This window comes from Gossypium raimondii, chromosome 8 (assembly GCF_025698545.1).
Source record: "Gossypium raimondii isolate GPD5lz chromosome 8, ASM2569854v1, whole genome shotgun sequence".
NCBI lineage: Eukaryota > Viridiplantae > Streptophyta > Magnoliopsida > Malvales > Malvaceae > Gossypium > Gossypium raimondii.
Window position 1 is genome coordinate 20,347,997 of NC_068572.1, and position 21,763 is coordinate 20,369,759.

General features: G+C 33.9%; 2 non-coding genes across 2 annotated transcripts; both read right to left on the minus strand.

The window, feature by feature from the left end:
- Positions 1-12,450: 12,450 nt before the first annotated feature.
- LOC128032157 (small nucleolar RNA R71) lies at positions 12,451-12,555 on the minus strand. The gene has a single exon (XR_008188286.1). It is a non-coding gene; the product is annotated as a small nucleolar RNA R71 (small nucleolar RNA).
- A 6,288-nt stretch (positions 12,556-18,843) lies between these two features.
- On the minus strand, positions 18,844-18,950 carry LOC128032289 (small nucleolar RNA R71). Its single transcript, XR_008188417.1, has one exon. It is a non-coding gene; the product is annotated as a small nucleolar RNA R71 (small nucleolar RNA).
- Between the last annotated feature and the right edge of the window lie 2,813 nt (positions 18,951-21,763).

A 21,763-nucleotide genomic window follows, 5' to 3' on the forward strand; every position in this document is an offset into this window, starting at 1 on the left:
GTTGGAATACTGATATGGGGAAAGTATACTGTACTGGTGGCTTTGCCACATATACTATTACTGGCAGCTTCATTGCGATTCTATTAGTGGCAGCTTTGCTACAATGGTGTGTTGGTGGTACGGAGTGGTGTGTTGACTGGATTGGGATGGGTTACTTTTTTGCAGTGTTACTGTATTGGGCTAAGACCTGCACTGTTACTATTTTGGGCTAAGGCCCACACTATACTGTTACTGTATAGGGCTCAGGCCCAGATTGATACTGCATGATTACTGATTGACTATTAGGGGATTACATGCTGAGTTTCGTAAACTCACCCTTTCCTTTTAACTGTACAGGTAATCCTCAGCCTTAGGCGATTCAGTGCTGCGAGATAATTAGAGGTGGCCACACGACTGCTACAGTTCACGCTTGCTTTTATTTTAATTTAAATTATAAGTTGGGTTTTGTTTTAGTAATAAGGCCTTTGAGTTGGTTTAAATTTTTAATTGGGCTTTTACTTACATATTTTAAATTGGTAGATAGGAGAAGAGGACTTTTTAAAATAATTACTAATATCAAAGAAACGAGTTTTAAACAATAGAATTTAACAAGCTTTCGCGATTTTAAACCAACTTATTAAAACAATATCAGATAACAAGACAAATGTTTTGTCTAGTTGTTAAATAAATAATAAAGGGGTTTATCTTAAGCTTAGAAACAAACTTTTACCAACGAGTTAAATTTTTGAAAGACACTTCAATGTGACATGTCATATTCGACCATAACGTCTAGGCCAGGTTTGGGGTGTTACATAACACGCTACCTGTGGTTGTGTCTAATGAGCTGACTGATGAGCAAGAGGTTAAGTTGTTAGTTGTTCTTAAGAAATTCAAAAAGACATTAGGTGGGACAATCACAGATATTAAATGAATCATCCCCACACTTTACATGCATACAACTCTGTTGGAAGACTACCATGGCAATTCTATTGAGTAGTAAAGGATGTTGAACCCCATTATGAAAAAGGTGGTAAAGAAGGAGATAATCAAATGGTTGGATGTTGGCATTATCTACACAATCTCTGACAGACCTTCGTTGAGTCAAGTCCAATGTGTACGAAGAAGAGAGGTGTCACCCTGGTTAGTAACGACAATAATGAGCTTATACCTACACAAACTGTCTCGAGATGGCGAGTCTACATGGACTATCACAAGCTCCACAAAGCCATAAGGAAGGATCATTTTCCATTGCCCTTCATTGATGAAATGTTAAATCGATTAGTTGGAAAGGACCTCTACTATTTATTAGATGGAAACTCTGGTACTATCAGATTGCATTTGCCTAGAGGATCAATAAAAGACAACATTCACATGTCCGTATGGTACATTTGCCTTTAGAAGAATGCCCTTAGGTCTGTGTAATGTGCCAGTAATATTCCAACAGTGCATGATTTCCATATTCTCGGATATGGTTAAGAATTTTCTCAAAGTGTTTATTGATATTTCTTGGTATTTGGGAATGATTTTGAAGGTTGTTTGCAGAAATTAGAATTGGTACTTGAACAGTGTAAGGAGACTAACCTCATCTTAAACTAAGAGGAGTGGCATTTCATGGTAAGAGAAGGCATTGTCCTACGGCATAAGGTTTCCCATAAAAGAATCAAAGTTGACAAGGCAAAAAGAGAAGTGATTAAGAACCTACCACCTCCAATGAGTGTTAAGGGAATTAGGAGTTTTTTAAGGCATGATGGATTCTATAGGAGATTTATTAAAGACTTTTCCAAGATCTATAAGCCCTTGTGTGCCTTCTTGGAACAAAATAAACCTTTCCCCTTTGATGAACCTTGTCTGCTAGCTTTCGAGGAGTTAAAAAAATGACTGGTGGCTACACCGATTGGAATAGCTCCTGAGTGGACATTGCCATTTGAGCTTACGTGTGATTCCAGTGATTATGCCATGGGACCAGTACTAGGGCAAAGGAAAGAAAAAATATTTCGTGCGATCTATTATGCCAGTCAAACTCTAACTGATGCGTAGCTTAATTATACCACCACTGAAAATGAATTATTAGTTTTGGTATTTGCATTGATAAATTTCAGTTATATTTACTTGGTACCAAACTCACAGTTTACACAAGCCATTCTACCATTAAGTATTTACTGACTGATTCGGTGGATAGTCTTGCTGTAAAAGTTTGATTTGGAGACTCAAGACAGAAAGGGAATTGAAAATCAAGTGGCAGATCATCTATCAAGACTAGAAGCTAGAAAAGAAGACAGTAATATCAAGCTTATTAAGGACGGTTTCTCGGACGAGCAGTTGTTAATTGCCACAGCATTGCCTTGGTATGTTGATATTTTAAAGTTCTTAGTTAGTGGACTATTGCCACCTGATTTGAATTTCCATGACAAACCAAAATTCTTGAATGATGCAAGATTTTACTATTGGGATGAGCCTTATCTATATAAGCAATGTGCTGATCAAATAATTCGAAGATGTATTCCTGATGAAGAAATGAACAGTGTATTACAACATTGTCATTCAACCCCGAATGGAGGACATTTTGGAGGAGTAAGAACTGCAACAAAGGTACTCCAATCTGGGTTCTATTGGCCAAATTTGTTCACAGACGCCCACAAATTGTAAAAGACATGCGATCGTTGTCGAGAACAAGCAACCTATCATGGAGACACGAAATGTCACTGCAAAATATTCTGGAAATTGAGTTGTTCGATGTTTGGGGGATAGATTTTATTGGTCCATTTCCACCCTTGTTCGGGAATTTATACATACTTGTGGTAGTAGATTATGTCTCCAAATGGGTAGAAGCATAGCTTTACCTTCTAATAATGTTAGGTTAATGAAAAAGTTCCTACACAAGAACATCTTTACTAGATTTAGTATGCCTCGAGCCATTATTAGTGATGAGCGATCTCACTTTGATTGCAAGCTAGTTGCCAAGGCCCTGCAAAGGTACGAAGCAAAACAAAAGATTGCCACAGCATATCATCCGCAAACGAACAGGCAAGCTAAAATTTCCAGTAGGGAAATTAACTAGATTTTGGAGAAAGTTGTTAATCCAAACCGTAAGGATTGGTCCTTAAGATTGGACGAATCTTTATGGGCATATCGCACTACTTATAAAACCCTGTTAGGAATGTCACCATTCAAGCTCTTCTACGGAAAACCATCCCATTTGTTGGTTGAGTTAGACCACAGGGCATACTGGGCTATAAAGCAATTGAACATGGATTTGAAAGCTACTGGCAATATAATATTGCTTGAATTAAATGAAATGGAATAATTCAGGGCACAAGCATAAAAGAATGCTATACTTTATAATGAGAAGACCAAGCACTGGCATGATAAGAGATTTATGCCGCGACAATTTGAACTAGGACAATAGGTGTTGTTATTCAACTCAAGGTTGAAAATGTTCTTTGGCAAACTGAAATCCTGTTGGTCAGGTCCCTTTGAAGTAGTCAAAGTATACCCAAATGGAGTAATGGACATCAAGGATATGTAGACGAAGGTCACATTTAAAGTCAATGGACAACATTTAAAGCAGTACTGAGGTGCTCAAGTAAATCAAGACAAACAATCTATTGACTTTAAAGATGTTTAAGCTCAACAACTCTTTCTTGTTTATTTGTTTTACTTTAATTTTGTTTTTACGGTTTTCATCTTTAATTCCATGATGTTATTTTCAATTAAGGTTATATTTTTTATTAGTGTATAGATTTTGAGGGAATTACTGAGAAAGAATGAAGGTTCAAGCACGATAGATGTAGTACCAATTGGTGTTTGCCCTGGCCATCCAGAAGTAAATTATGTCACAGAAAAGTTGGTAAGTGGGAATTGAAGCGGGAGAAAAAGTCCAAGGAAAAGATTTTGGACAGTTGGACCCTATCTTGATTGGGAAGCCCATGAAAAGATTGCCAAATTTTTTTACTTCCAGATCATTGTAGGGTTCCCTCCAAATTGTTTTTACTTTTCACTCTTCCCTCTTTTTCACACTACTTACCCTGTAAGTTTCTAGAAACCGCCCAACCCATTACCCCCATTTACGTCTCTTCAACTGCTAACACTTTTTCATCTACCCACAATTACACAATGTAATAGGAATGGATTCTACTGTTGCATTTGATCATCATGGGTAGGAAACTCAACATTGGTAAGGTTATTTTTTATGAGGTGCATTGGTGTCCAGAAAAGAATATGGGTAGTCTAAATTTCCCTTTCCTAATCACTACTTTCTGCAGAATGGCTAAAGTCCTTTTGAATGCCAATTAGAATGCTACCCTAAGCAAGGGAGGAATGTTTCAATCTATATGTGCAAAAATCCAAGGAGTAGAAACACCGAAATAACACCAGCAAAGTAAGGCACCTACATCTTCTGCCAGGCACTTTGCCTCTGCAGAAGCCTTAACCTCTCGGAGTTCATTTGAAAAATAAGAGTTGTAGTCCTTAGAGCAACTGGAGCAAAGAATGCCACTATTCGAGATTCAGCAATATCAAATTGTTGAATAAATGACAAAGACTCAAGAATAGTAGGCACTTTATTGGTCCTATGTGAAGGATCAAAATATTTCTTTGAAAATATCCCTACAGAAGAACTTCACTAAGAAAATGCATGAATTTCTTGATTTCCTCAAAGATTTTCTAGCACTTCCCAAGGCTAGACGTGCTGAGGAGGAACTAGTTGAAGTGTCATTTGACAAGGTAGAGCCTACAACTGTGAGAGAAAATCCTGAAAAAAGGGAATGCAGTCGAAGAGGAACCAAAGAAAACAAAGTCTTTGAATACTGATGGTAAGGAATAAGAACAAAATGAAACCACCCCTACACCTGTGCCACAGAGGATACCTGTCCCACCTCTGCCAACAGAAGCCATGTCTGAAAAAGACAGTGAAATCCATCGAATCATTGACAAGATCACAAATTCTGACAAGGAAGATGAGGAACCACCCATTTAGTCACTTAAAAGAAAGCTAAGATACAAGCGTATAGCAGGAAAATCAATGCGCAAGCAGTGAAGTACCATCACCATAAGTCGTTAGTGAGTTTCTTTTACCCTCTATTAAATATAAATAAACAAATCACACTACATTTTGTTAATTTTAAGTCTCATGCATTGAGGACAATGCATCCCTTAGGTTTGGGGGTGTAGCAGGCATTTTAGACTTTAGTTTAACATTGCATCATTCGTTGTTATATGTTATCCTTATTGACATACTTAATCGCCATAGAATTTCATGCATTCTAGTAAGTAATAAAGAATTGTTTGTTATAGCATTATTGAGTTGATTGCATGATAGCTAATTTAGTAAATTCCAATGATAAAAATAGTCTTTAAATTTTTTTGCGAGATATAGAAAGGAAATTAATAGAACTGACTCCTAAGGTTAGCATTCTTTATTATATCTATGACACTTAGATTGTATTCATTCAATCCATAATGACCTTAGGAATTTTTGGACTAAAACTCACAATTTTTTATAGAAGTCATTGAGCTTAAATGCACAAATGCAGCAAATGAAAGGCTAAATTTAAACTCCGAGAACCATAAATTGTTAACCTAGGTTTTGTAGTAAAGGCTCCAATTTCTGTCTCATTGAGTAGCCCAAGAGTTTGGTGTTTGCTCCATCTTTACTTTTAGGTAGAAAAAGGTTGCATATACGAATACCTTAAAGTAATTTTGGGACACTCCACTATGGAAGACTGCTAAGTAGTTTGGGAGTTTGGTGTTTTCTCTATCTTCACTTTGAAGTATAAAGGAAGTTGGAAACATGAGTGAAGAAAATAACTTTAAATCATGACAGTGCTAAGCAGCTTGGGAGTTTGGTGTTTGCTCTATCTTCACTTCCAAGTAGAAAGGCATGTGTGATGAGATGAATTCCCGAAAAAAAAGGGAAGCAATGCATGAGAGAAGTATTAGCTAAAGTCAAGTTAAAAGTGATAATAAGTGAGTTCAACCAGGTATTCCTAAGTTCTTTAATAATTGACTAAATACAATCGAATACACACAACAACATTTAAGGAAATTCTGATTTTAGGGAAAGGTTTTTAGATTTCTGGATTTGATGAGATATTATTAGATAGATTGCACATATTCTTGATTGTAAAGTATTCTGAAGATTGAAAATTAGTAATGTTTAATCAACTCGATAATGTAAGTACAGGAAATGAAGTGCATTAGAGCATGCACTAGTTGTTAGGTTGCATTACATTACTTGATGACAAGCAATAATTCAGGTTTGGGGGTGTGATAACTCTTGAAAGAGTTATAATTCATACTTTTAGACTTAATTAATTACTTTTACTTAAGTAAAATTAGATTCATTTTAGGTAATTGTAGGAGCATTTCTAGTCAATCGAGCAGTGCATATAAGAAATTGAGATGGTGATTACTTTATTACATCTTTACCTTTAATTGCTTGTGAAAAGGTCTTATTGTGGCTAAATGGCAGGTTTAATGGAGAATGATAGTAGAGGATGAAGGTTTCCTGAGGCATTATGAGAGGTTGCCATAGCAATGCTGGTGAAGAAAATGACAGACACCTAGTCAGCAATGAATCACTCAGCATTTGGTCCCTCACATGCATGTGTAATGGAGAATATTCACCTCAAAATTAGGGAATTGGTTGGTGACTTTTACCCTAGAGGACAACCCAAGTATAAAACGCAATAAAAAGGGGAGAGAAAGACACGACAATTTTTCTGCGCTTGGACAGAGGTCTCATGGTGGTAGCAAGGGAAGTTGAACTGACTGTGAACATTGGTGAAGACGAGCAACAAGACGCCGAGTTGGGGGAATTGGAGTTTTGAAACCCAGATTTCTTCCTCTGCATTTTGTTTCAATTATTATGTTCTAAACTGATATTTTGGGATATTGATGATACGAAAACAACTTGAATTTCTGCAGCCTAGGCAGGAGCTAACTTAATATGGCTAGGGTTTGCTTTGGATGTTTTAACTTCGATTAATATTTATGGATTAATATGGTTTATTTTAATTCTTTACCACATGGTTTTTTTTGTTTAAATTCTTAAGAGAATGTTGTTGAATGCTCAATAAGTCTTAAGGTAGCTTATACTATTTAAAGGGTTGAGCTTTAGTAGTAGTTGCTAATCCCGAGCCTATAGACATATAGTGCATTAGGGGTGACTAACCTTAGGTCTTGCTTTCAATAGAGGTAAACCACATTAGCACCCAATCAAACAGTAAGTTCGCCATAGTTTTGCCATGGCATTATTCCCGGGTTAGAATAAATCCCTTAGTAATCCCAAAACCGTCCAAAAAGCTGACCTAATCAGTTAAAATTTTCTAATTTTTATGCTTGCAAAATAGCCCTCAAAGTGTCCTTAAACTCCATTCAAACCCCTCCACTTTTTGTGCCTTTAAAGATTTGTCCCAAGCTAAATTTAGCAAAGTTTGAAACATTCAAACTTCCTTGTTGTATGGTTGGCCAAAGAAGTGTAACAGCCCGATTTTAGGCCTAATCAGACCAGTGGTTTTGGGACCACAAATTCGACGAGAAAAAATTTTTTTTTATTATATTTTTATGGTCTAAAATTTCACGGAATGATTTCATAAAAATTTCGTTAAAAAATTTCGACGTTTGGGCACTCAATTTAGCCAAAAGGACTAAATTGTAAAAAGTTCAAAAATTGAGTTCTACATGTTACAAGTGTCCAATTGTTATGAAATTTTAAATTGGAGGTCCTTAAATGGTAATTAGACCATTGGTTAACTTGTTGGACAAAAATGGGCAAGCGATAAGTGAAATAGGATATTTTTAAGTTGGGGGCATTTTGGTCATTTAGTAATTAAAATAATTAAAAAGGCCAAAATAGCCAAAAAATTGCCATCTTCTCCATGATGAACGAAAATAGCAAGGGGGAAGCCATGGTTAGGGTTTCAAGCTTCCAAGCTCCACAGTAAGTGATTCCAAGCCCCGTTTTTAATGTTCTTTACGTTTTTAAAGTCCCGGTAGCTTAATTTAGCTTATTCTAGCAATATTTTAACCTAGGGTTTATATTTGGAAAAATACCCATAGGTGAAATGTGTTTATTTTGATGTTTTATGGTAGAATATGAAGCTCGAAATTGTGTTAAACAATTTTGCTAAGCGTTTTTTAGTGAAAACAAGGGAAACGGCATAATCGATAAAAATTATTATTGTTCATAAGTGCATGTTAGAGCAAGAATTTGATGTTGCTATAGAAGGGAAAAATTTTCAGCATGTCGTAAAACATAAGAAAAAGGAATTAAGTTTAATTTCCGAGCTTAGGGGATAAATCGTAATTTTGTGAAACTTTAGGGGCAAAATTGTAATTTTTCCAAAATTTGATTTTTGGACTGGATTCATTAATTTTAATGTTATATAAGCTAAATATGTTATTATAAATCGAGAAATATGAGAAATTGACATTGATTGGTAAAAAAAAGTTAGAAAAAGTGAAAATTCCCAATTGAACCTTCGGAATGAAAGAGATACGAGTGAAGTTGCTAGGTCACATGTGTAGTACTATGTGCAGGCTACTACGTGTACCAGAATGATAGGTCACATGTGTAGTACTATGTGCAGGCTACTATGTGAACCAACTATCATTTTTTATAAGGTGGTTGCTATGTGTTGATTCCACCGTGTATCTGTTAGTATTCTGAAGTGTTCATTAGGAAATTAACTAAGTGTAATTGAGTGATGAATATATATGTGGAATTGTATTGAAGATTGAATTGAAATTGGAATTGAGAAATTGGATTGCTTTGAATATAGTGATAAATTGAATGAATTATTTATGAATTGAAATGGACTATTGGAATGAGATGTGAAAAATTCAATGGAATTGAGATAGTGAAAAAGTGAAATTATGAAAGAATACATTTTACAACAAAACAGTTTAGACAGCAACAGTTGTGTGACTTTGAAAAATCACCAAAAATGGTGAAAATTGAATTAGAGAGTGAATAAGATATGAAATGAAATCTTAATGAGCTTATTTTTACATAAAAGAAACAGAGCGAACAAAAGAGTTATATATCTTCAGATATTTAAATTTTAGTGAGGCAGAGTCGGATTGATTTCAGGATCCCCTATTCTGACTTTGGAGAATTATTAACAATTGTACAAAAATAAGTATGAGTTATAATATATATGCTTCAAATTCTTAATGAGTCTATTTTCAAAGGAAATAAATGGAAATATCATCCAAATTTTGTACAATGAGATAATTCATTTTTAGTTAAGAGAGGTCAGAGATGTTGAGCAATGAAACAGGGGTGACTTTAAAGAATAAACTGTACTAATTGGCCAAGTAAAAAATTCTCAAAATTTTATGGTAAGAATATATGTGAGTCTAGTTTTGGGTAAAATTAACGAATCTTCATTTAGAGCTCTTTAGCTCTAGATAAAAATGATTTAGTGACTCTGAATCAAATAGACAACTTTGAATTTGAATATAAGTGAATAGTGAAATTATGTATAATGCTATTTGAACATGTTCTATACATAAAGGATGTGGGATGGAGAGGAGGAGGAGGACAATAAAGTATATGAATGAATTGTGTATAATTGGTTATATGCCTGATTATAATTGATAAACATTGAAATAGGAGTGATGTTTATATTGGTGCATTACTGGTCATGGTAAGCTCATGAGAGAAAATAAAGTTTCATAGCATATGTGTGTGGTATATTTTGCATGAAGTGATGTCATGAGTGACTTATGAATTAACTCATGTTGGTAAGTTGATGCATAATTATAGTATTCAAATATATACATATTTGTAATATTTTGCTATGTGATTCGGAAAAAAAAGTAATAAATATCAGAATGAAAATTCGGCCATGGTGCTAGTTTATGTTAAAGGAGTGTTTTATGGCATATATTAAGTAATGGGATGTTATAAATTTTGAGGTTAATTTGCTAGTCAAATAAATGACAAATGAATTGATTGCGTATTCGTAATTTTGACATATGCTTGGTATATGAAACATAATAATATATGCTTGAATAAACTTTAAGTATTCGAATGACATGGATTTGATGGTGATAAGAATTGAATATTGAATTCATGAAGCACAGGTGATGTATTATTGTTGTGTGATAGCTTGGTTATAGAAATTGATTAGGTAAATGGTAAGTGGAAGCATTTATGGATTTAGAAGAAAATTTGGAATGAACATGAAATTTAGCTCAATTAAATGACTTCATCAATTAAACTTTGTGTATAACAGAATATGTTAGTGAATTACATATTCGTAAATTAACATTCAAGTTCGGTAAGTGATATATGAGATTAACATGAAAATATTTATGATTGCTAATAATATTGATTCTGACATAAAGTGGATTCTTCAATATTCGATTGATTTAACGAATATATTGTGCATATGAATGGGTATGTATTGGGCCTCGTATACCCTAATTAGTGACTCGAAGATAATAATTTAAAAGTTTTGAATTAGATGAAATTTTATAACTCAATTTAATATGTTTATAAGTGTATTTATTCTGGTAATGCATCGTACCCTATTCCAGCGTTGAATACGGGTAAAAGGTGTTACAATGTGACATCACCAGATTTGGCCCTAATGTTTAGGCCGGGTTTGGGGTGTTACAGGATGAGTGTATGGCTGCTAATTATTTTCTACTTTTAGCATCCATTCACACCTATAAATACCCAACTTTGCTACCTCATTCAAGACACCATTCATTCCCACACATCTCTCTCTCTATCACTCACTTTCTCTCTTCCATTCCCTTTCTTATTTTCCCATTTCCCTTGTCGATTTTGCTCTTGAAAAAGAGCCTTCTTCCACCTTGGAATAGCATCATTGAATTGTTTGTAGAGGCCTCGGTTCAACACAATGAGCAGATAAGAAGAAGAGTGCAGTAGTCTGGCTTTAAAGAAATACTGGATTTCCTTCCTAGTTCCCTTCTCTTCAATTTTCTTGTTTATGTTGTAATCATGAATATGAATAATATTTTTAGTTGTTCTTGTTATAATTAAAATGACTTAAATTAATTTGGGTTAGATTTATTGCATTCTGTCCACTTGAATTATTAAAATCATGTTTGTGTTGTTATAGGCCTTGGTGAGTTGTTCAATTGAATAAAATGATGCTTATGTTATACTTGCATTATAAAATGTAAGGTAACGAATGAAATAATTATTAAATGTATTAAAATTATAATAAATTGACACAATATTTAATTGGTGCATGTTTAATCTTCTAAGGTAGTGAAGGTTAAATTAGCGATTGTATTAAACGATACATTAGCCTTGCATAACTTGCAATATTATTGTGATTAAATTGTTTCAATATAGAAATATATGGTTACCTCACTTAATCTTATATGTGCTTATGAAGATTGATTAATTTTCTGTATTGGCATTGAAAAATTTCAAGAGATTGGTTAATTTAGTATGTATTTGCAGTAGTTAACAAATTACCAAGTTGCCATGAAAATTCTTCTAGCAACATGAACATGGGTTTAGTAATTCTAAGTTAAGGAATGTAATCGATCTAGCACGATTATGTCATATTGATTAAAACTCCTCTTTTTGAAATTGTGCTTTGTAATTTTTAGTTTTTATTTATTAAAATTTAACTTTTAAATCACTTATTCAAAACAAATAATTTTCCCATCACCAAAGTGTTTGATTTACATTTCATAAATATTTTTCTTTCACAGTCCTTGTTGGTACAATAACTGGATATTTACTTGTCACTTTATTACTTGATAATGATTGTGTACAGTTGCACATTTCTGTCGTTCCAAGTTTTTGGCGTCGTTATCGGGGATTGATTTTAAAAGACATTATTTGTGAAATTGTTAATTTTTCATTTTAGTTTTTTTTCTTGTTAAATTCTAATTCCAATATTTTTTTGTGTTTGTTTTAGGTGTTTATAAGTACTGATCAAATTATGACTTACTCCCCGTAGACCCTAAAATTGCAAGGACATTCAAACAAAAGAGAAGACAAGCGAACCGAAGAAAGACCGAATAGATGAATTTTGACAATCAAAATCAAAATCAAGAAGGAGCATTCGCTTATAATACTCACAATCCGATCGTTGTTGCCGATGATAGAAATTGTATCATTTGACAATATGCCATTCCTTTCTTCAACGAGCTCAATCCGAGTATTGTGAGACCAAAAATTGAGGCATCGCAATTCGAACTAAAGTCAGTCATGTTCCAAATGTTGCAAAATATAAGTCAATTTAGTAGGATTCCTACTAAAGATCCACATTTTCATCTTTGGCTATTTGTGGAAGTGAGTAACTCATTTAAACTAGTCGGGGTGACCAAGGACACCTTAAGACTGAGACTATGTCCATACTCCTTAAGAGATAGAGCATGAGCGTGGTTGAACTTCCTACCGTCAAGTTCCATAACTAAATGCAAGAGTTGGTTGAATGTTTCTTAATGAAATACTTTCCTCCATCTTTGACCGCCAAGCTCTGAAATGAAATTACAAAATTTCAGCAACTTGACGAAGACTTTTATATGAGGCATGGGAGCGATCAAGGAGTTATTATGAAAGTGCCTTCATCATTGCATTCCTTATTGTGTTCAAATGGAGACTTTCTATATTGGTCTCAATATTCATACTAGAATGATGGCAGATGCTTCAGCAAATGGAGCCCTTGTTTTTCTATCTTTTAATGATGCTTACGAGATTATTGAAAGAATTGCCAGCAATAACTATTAGTGGCCAACCAACCAAGCCATCTCAGAAAGATAAGTAGTAGGAGTACATGAAGCAGACACACTTGTTTCTTTGGCAGCCCAGGTCTCCTCTATGTCTTCTACGCTTAAGAACATAATTGTTAATGGCGTCAATGGTAATCTGATAGGTCAGTTGCTGAACCAGTTCAAGAATATTTCTGGTGAATACTGTGGAGATGGCCATTTCTTTAAAAATTTCCCATCAAATCAAGAGTCAAAATATTACATGGGAAATCAAAATTGGAATGGTACGCAATCAAATTCTTATAACTCTTCATGGTAGAATCATCCAATTTCTCCATTGAGTAATCAATGGGCAGACCATAGCTACTCTTCTATGCCATCTTGACTAAATTATCCATCAAAATATTCTCAACAAGTGCAACAACCCCCGTCTACTGATTCTTCAAGTAATCTTAAGAATTTTTTGAAGGCATACATAGCAAAGAATGATGAACTAATCCAAAACCAAGTAGCAACATTGAAGAATTTAGGAAACCAAGTGGGACAGCTAGCCAATGAGCTCAGAAGCAAACCCCAGGGTATTTGGCTGAGGGGCATAGAAAATCTAAGAATTTTGGGAAAAAAATTGTAAAGCGGTCACTTTTCCAAGTGGAAAGACATTAGAGTCCAAGGTGGTTGAGGTTCAAGATGAGCCTGTTGTCACTCAAGACAAATAGGAAGTTCAACCGAGTGTTGAAACTCCTGTTTCACAAAAGTCAGATTCAGTGATCCTTGATTAGGTAAACTCTAAACCAGTTAGTTTTGATTACCTAACACCCTTGTCAGATGCAGAAATATTTCCATAGAAGAGTTGTCCGATTAAACCTAAGATTCCACCACTGCCATATCCTCAACGATTCTAGAAGTAGCAAAAGGATACTCATTTGAAAGAAATCTTTGATGACAAGGTGACTTTTAATGACACCGATGCTACTAAATAACCAAATGTTGTTGAAGACTGCTCTGCTATTTCCAAGATGGAATCACTGGCTTCTACACAATTAGAGCTCAATTCTTTAGACGATCCATTAGAACAATTGTTCTGGTGGATTCACCAAGTGATGATGAATACAAAAAATGTTTGGCTTTGTTAGAAGCTAATTCGAAGGAATTCACTCAAGGAATTCCACTGGAATCATTAGAGTTATCATCTCAGGAGTATATGCAACCAAAGTTATTGATTGAAAAGCCAACTAAATTGGAACTGAAGATTTTTCTCCTCAATTGAAATTTAACTATTTGGTATTTCTTTTCCTTTACCTGTAATTATGTCAATTAAGTCCACCAAAGATCAAGAAGAAGAGGCACTTGTGGTTTTTGAAAGGCACAAGAAGGGTACTGGATGGATTATTTCATATATTCTAGTCACGGTTGGAGGATTTGTAGGAATTACAGGAAGTTAAACAGGGCCACTAGGAAAGATCATTCCAGGTTTTCTTTCCATTATAAGATGTTGGATAAATTTGATGGGAAAGAATGTGATTACTTCCTAGATGGGTATTGTTGGTATGACAATTGGTCATTTGACACAACCATGGTCAATGACGATGCTGAATAAAATAGAGGGACTTCCCTTCACTTTCTCTATCGTTATTTTATATTTTTAGTTTTTTTTCTCATTTGAATAAAATGATAGACATAGATAATTTGTTTGGTTCATTACATTGATTAAAATTATGTATAGGAGATTGGGACTTAAATGAGACCATCTGTGACCCCTCTAGTCTTTCTTGAGAGTTTAATTTAATGTAATTTTTCAAAAAATATTTTTCTAAGTAGTTCGAAGAATTTATTTAATTGTTCTGTTAAAAAATGGTTAATTTTTTACCCCAATCACTAATTTCTTTGAGTTTTTTTTTAGTTTATTTTCAGAATAGTAACTTAGGATCCAAAAATGAGCTGCCATTGGGCTTAAGACATTGCTAGGAAGGGAAATATTCAACCCTTTTCCGCACAAACCTATAGCCCTAACCTTACTCTACTACCACTCCCAAGTAGCTTAATAGTGTATATTCCTCAACCTTTAATGTCACATCCCTTAACTCCCTAAATCGCCACCTTGAACACCTTCATTCGAAGCCACAAACCATCCAGCTAAACTACCTTAAAATCACCACCCCCTCAAACTCTAAACCTTACCCTCAGCTACTCACCCACCTACCTAAAACTGAAACCACCCTTAACATATTTTCTAAGTCTGACGTCGAGAGTCCCTTCATCTAGCACCATTTCATGAAGTGAACAGTTTGATATAATGGCTATGCTGCAACACATGCAGTTGCAGCAACAAGCTTACTGGAGATACTCAAAAATATTGGATGACTCAATCAGAGATGCATTTAAAAATATATATATTTCATAACCTATATTTTTTGTGCTTGAATTTCCAGATTTTATACTCAAACCATGGACTCCAATGTCGATGAAGGAACGAGGCAATTGTATTCAGATGGGACTACAAATAAATAAAAAGGGGGATCTTGTCTTTACTTTATTTTACTTTTTAGGATATTTTGAGCATTTAGTTTTAAGCTCTTTTAGGAATTTATTTCTCGCATAATAAAATAAGAGGTGGGAATCATCAATAAAATTTAATAAATTGCAAAATAAGAAGTGTGGCAATAGATATGTACATGTCTAGGACTAGATTTGATTTGGAAAAGCTTGGTGTTTAAGTAGTCAAACTTTACTCACCTCATTTTACTTCGGCCCTGCCTGGTGTACAATATCTATTCACTTCTATATTTGCATTCTTTCTATTGTTTTTTAACAATTGGGACATTGTTCATCTTACGTTGGGGGACAAAAAATTGAAATTTTTTTTAAGATACATTATTCTTATAGTTATGATTAAGTTATATTTTGTTCAAAATTTGAATTTTTGTTAATTATGCTAACTTCTAAGTATAAATAAAGTTCTATTATGTTAATACTTGCTATGTTTGTTGAATTATGACATAATGTTACTCTTAATAAAGTTTGCAAATCATACCATAAAATTTTTAATTCTTTAAGAGAGTTAGACATACATGAAAGTTTAAATTTCTAGAATTGACTTAGTAATTTCTTGAGGCAAAATCCTAGAATGCATAGAATTTTGAAAATAACTTAGGAAAACTTTTGTTTGGACAGTTTTAGCCTTTCAAGCCAACCTTAACGAATATTTATCCCTTGAAACCCAACTTTGAGACTATATAGCCTAATTTTATTTGAACCTTTGCAATATTTAGCCATCACTTCTCTCATAATTATCTTTAAATTGTCCCAAACACTAGACTCAGTCTATCCAGAATATTCTTTGAAAATAAGTTTGGGGCAGTTGAAAAGAAGTATCAAATGCTCAAAAAAATTATAGTACATACACTAAAAGGCTCGTATTGAAAAAAAAAGAGAAGAATAAGAGGAAAGAGCATATGTACTTGAAAGAAATAGATGTACAAATGAGCATGTGAAAGAAAAATGAGTTGGTGTACTGAAGGCACTTATTCTGAAGGTCCGATGCAAGCTGAGTCTAGGGTTTTTAGCTTAAATTTATCTATCTTTTACCTACCCCTAACCTAGTTACATTACAACCTATTTAAAAGACCTTTCAATTTAGATTTTTGTGCTGCCTACATTAGTGGAGAGAAATTGCTAAGTTTAACATATGAAGACATAAGTTAACTTAGTGATTGTAAATTAGTCTTAAATAAGGGAATAAAAGTTAAGTGGTAAGAATTACTATGTTTTTATTAAGAAAACAATTAGTCTATTCTTGCTAGTATAATAAAAATTGAGAATAACTGGAATAATATGTATGCTTGGATTGCATAATTTCAAAATTCTTATTCTTGAGCTTAATTACACTAAACTCATAATTGTGGGGGAAATGTATTCTAAAGGCATTTATCAATCATGATTTCAAGCACTTCCTCTTTAAAATTTGTGCATTACTCAGGAAGAGCAATGAATTAAGTTTGCGGATGTGGAAACACAAAAAATATATAAACTTTTTCAGCACCCTTTGAGCTCTAATTCATGCAGTTTCGTAGTAAATTTTATCGAAATTCACACTTTAATTATAAAATAATTAATTTTCGCTTAAATTAGTAACATATTAAATTTTAATTATTTCTATAATAAATTTTAACAAATTTGGTTTATTTTCGACAGTTTTGCACAAAAGGTAAAAATTGGCTCAACAGACACCTCGAAAGGCCTAATCTGTGATAACTCTTGAAAAGAGTTATATTTTAGGCCTCTATATGAAATTAATTTTTTATAATTAAGTAAATATATATACATTTTAGGATAATTTTAGAACATTACATAACAACGCTTGGATTGTGCTATAATGGTCATCATTTACTACTTTCATTACTTGGGGAAGGAAAAGCTGTTGTTGTGGTTGAACACAGGTGCAGGTAGAAGAAGAGGATGTAGAAGCAAAATAGGGAAAGAGAAACATTTTCGTGGTAAATGATGAGATTGATTGTCAACACAATTGCCATGGAAATTTTAGGAAGATGACTCAACATTATATCCAAGTCATTCTCAGCTAGCTGGACGTGTACCAGAAAAACCACCTTGAAAAAGAGGAGAAAGAAATGAGTGTTGAGAGGGATAGAGCTAACCAATAAAAGAATGAGAGAGAAGAAGAAAGAAGAGGAAAAGAATTTTTGTGAGAAGAAAATTGGTGACAACAATTTTTCTCTTTATTGAACTAAATCTTTTCTAGGTTGGAGTTATTTGGGTGAATGTTTTATCATCTTTAATGCTCGTGATTTGAGATTGTCTATGTCACTGTTTCATTCATTTTATGCTTATTTTAAATACATGCATGTAAGCTCTAGACATAATTATTGTGTGTTGTGTTCTTAGATGTATTTTTAATTTTGAAAAGGTTAAATATACTTGATCTTGAATCGTTTGATGCAAATGGATACTCGATAGAATATTCGTAGCACTCTAGACATAGATGTTGCGAGTTGTATAAAGAAGAATATTCATTGTAGTTATTAATCCAGACTTCTGTAGACATACAGTAACTTAGATTTCTTACTTAAGATCTAACTATCGAAAGAGGTAGGTTACAGTAGTGACTCTTTGAGCAGTTGATTAGACAATATTTTTCCATAGCATTATTTTGATATGAGCATTTCACCTGAATAATGCGAGCCCGATTCATTCAAAAATAGAAATACTCTTACTTTTCTCTGTAATTTGCCACATCATTTTAATTTTCATATCATTTCTTTACTTTTAGGATTTGATTTCATTAATTCATTATGCAAATATCTTATTCAACTTGAGAGTATTTCATACTATTCAGTATAGTCAATAGGATTATAATAACTTACTCAATTTCTTGCCAATTTCTGATCCCTATAGAGATGATACTTATCACTTTATTACTTGAAAGGCATGTACACTTGTAAAATTGTATTAGCTATTTACATGCAACAAGTTTTTGGTGTCGTTGCTGGGGATCGACAATATTGGTGAAAACTTGATTTGTTATTATTCCTGTTATTTTTGTTAGAGCATTTAATTAGTATTTTATTTTATTTTTCAGGTTTGTATTAGAGAATGAGAAGAAGAATTGAATAGGATACATAACATTGTTTTGATCCTGAAATTAAAAGGATATTAAGGTGCAGAAGAAAAGAGTTAAGAGAAATAGAGAGAATTAGAAATGATCTAATCAGAGAAGATCTAGTACTTTAAAATTAAAGGAATGCTGATATTCCTCGAATCATAGATGAAAGAGATAGACCCATCAAAGAACATGTAGTTCCTATTTTGGATGATCTAAATCCAAGAATTGTTAGGCCACATATTCAAGCTCAACACTTTAAATTAAAACCAGAAATGTTTTAGATGCTGCAAACGGTAGGGCAGTTTAGTGGCTTACCTACTAAATAGCCAAGATTGCACTTCAGACTTTTTTTTTAAGTTTGTAACTCATTCAGGCAGTAGGGTGTCCGTGAAGATGCGCTTAGATTAAAATTATTCCCTTATTCACTACGTGATCCTGCCAGATCATGGTTGAATGTGTTACCATCAGGTACAGTGGCATCTTGGAATGAACTGTGTCAAATATTTCTACTTAGGTTTAATCCTCCCTACATGAATGCCAAGCTTAGGAACGACATTACATCGTTTAGGCAATCGAAAGATGAAACATCATATGAAGCATGGGAGCATTTCAAGGAACTAATTAGAAAATGCCCGATGCATGGTTTTTAGCATTGGACATAGATGAAAATGTTCTACAATAGATTAAATGCTCATACGCAAATGGTGGTGGATGCATCTGTGAATGGGACATTTCTTGACAACTTCTACAATGAAGCATATGAAGTTCTAGAAAGAATAGCAAATAATGATTATCAATATCGTACTACCAGAGTTGGTATTGGTAGAAGATTTGCTAAAGCAATGGAACTTGAAGCAATTACATGTTTAACAACTCAGGTATCATCTTTAACAAATATGACTAAAACTCTGAAAAGACCCTCTACAGTGCAGGAGATTAAGGTTGCAGAACTAACATGCGTATATTGTGGAAAAGATCATGTTTTTCATGAATGCCCATCCAATCCAGCCCCTATGTATTACATGGGGAAATTTAATCGTATTAACAACAATCCCTACTCCAACACATACAATCTAGGATGGAAGCAACTTCCAAATTTCAGCTAGAGTAATCAGGGAATGGAAAATGTCAGCAATGTTAATCGACAGAATGTGGCAGGGTGTACCACCTTGATAGAGTCAACCAATGCCGCGACAAAATGTGGAACAAAGTTCGTCATCTTCAACAACAACTATGGAAGCTCTATTAAAGGAGTATTTGTTTAAGAATGATGCAATTATTTAGGGCCAAACGGCTTCCTTAAGAGCTCTAGAGAATCAAGTGGGAAAATTTTTCATTGAATTAAGTTCCAGACAAAAAAGAGCATTGCCTAATGACACAGAAAGTTCTTAATCTCAAGGAAAGGAAAATGTAAGGCCATAATACTCCGTAGTGGCATTCAGCTGCCAGGAGTTGTGAATGATGCCTTTACTGAGGAGGAAAGTTTAGATGTTCCTGAAAGCACAACTCTCAAATCAGTAGTGGAACAAACTATAAAAGATTAGAGTAAATAGAAGCATACTGAAGCAAATTCAGCTTGTAAAGCCAATACAAATGCCATGGCAAAACAACCTCAACAAACAGAAGGAAGGCCACCGCCACCTTTTCCCCAGCATTTCCAAAAGTCGAAACAAGATGCTTATTTCAAGAAATTTCTGGAGGTCTTGAAGCAATTACACATCAATATACCTTCGGTGGAAGCATTAGAAAAAATGTCTAACTATGTGAAATTCATGAAAGATGTCCTATCTAAGAAGAGAAGGTTAGGGGAGTTCGAAACAGTAGCACTTACATAAGGTGCATAGTAATACTGAAGAACAAACTCCCACCAAAATTAAAAGATCCAGCGAGCTCTATTGGAAACCATTATGTAGGCAAAACATTATGCGATTTAGGTACAAGTATCAATCTAATGCCTATGTTTGTTTTTAGGAAACTTGGGATAGGAAAGGCAAGGCCTACTACAGTCACACAACAACTAGTTGATAGATCATATATCCATCCAGAAGGTAAAATTGAAAATGTACTGGTAAGAGTTGACAAGTTCACTTTTCCAGCATATTTTATTATTCTGGAATGTGAAGCAGATAAAGAGGTACCCATAATACTTGGATGACCTTTCTTAGCAACTGGTAGAACATTGATTGATGTATAGAAAGGTGAATTAACCATGAGAATTAATGATTAGTAGTTTACATTTAACATGTTTGATGCTTTAAAATGTGCAGACCCAAATGAAGAATGCCATGTTGTTGAATTTGTTGACATTGTAATTCAGGAAGAATTTGTAGGACATATGCATAATAATTCTAATGCAAACTCTGTTGAATTAAAGAAATAGAATTGATTGAAGAATCTGGATAACTAATTGAAATTCAGCAATCTGGAAATGGATCCAGGAGGAGCTTTGAATCATTAAACTTATTAGGTCGATCGTTCAACCCTCCTCGACTGTTAATAGAAGATCCACCTGTGCTGGATTTGAAGCCATTTCCAGTGCATTTGAACTACGTTTATTTGGGAGATAATAATACACTGCCTATAGTTGTCTTTGCCAAGCTTACAACAGACTAGGAGATGCGATTGTTGGAAGTCTTAAAAAAATCCAAGAAAGCTTTAAGATGGTCAATTAGGGATATCAAAGGAATTAGCCTAGCAATCTACATGCACAAAATAATACTTGAAGATTGCCATGGAAAATCTATTGAACAGCAAAGGACACTAAATCCTGTCATGAAGGAAATAGTTAAAAATGAGATTATCAAATGGTTGGATGTTGGAATTATATACCCAATTTCTGATAGCTCTTGGGTGATCCCTGTTCAGTGTGTACCCAAGAAAGGAGGGGTCATCATAGTCAGCAATGATAACAACGAACTCATTCCTACACGTATTGTCATATGTTGAAGAGTTTGTATGGATTATCAAAATCTCAACAAAGTAACAAAGAAGGACTATTTCCCTCTGCCTTTTATAGATCATATGTTGGACAAACTAGTAGGGAAATCCTTCTATTGTTTTTTAGATGGCTACTCAGGGTCCAACCAAATTGTCATATCTCCTACTGATCAAGAAAAGACTATATTCACCTATCCTTATGGAAATTTACTTTAAAAAAAGAATGCCATTTGGGTTATGTAATGCCTTTGCAATATTCCAACGTTGCATGATGGGAATATTTTTTGACATGATGGAGAAATTCCTTGAAGTATTCATGGATCATTTCTCGGTGTTTTGCGACACTTTTGAAAACTGTTTGAAAATTTTGGAGCTAATACTTTACCGATGTCAAGAAACAAATCTTGTGCTGAATTGAGAAAAATGACACTTAATGGTTTGTGAATGTATTGTTTTGGGACACAAGATTTCAAAGCAAGGAATTTTCGTCAACAAAACAAAAATAGAAGTCATTGAAAAGTT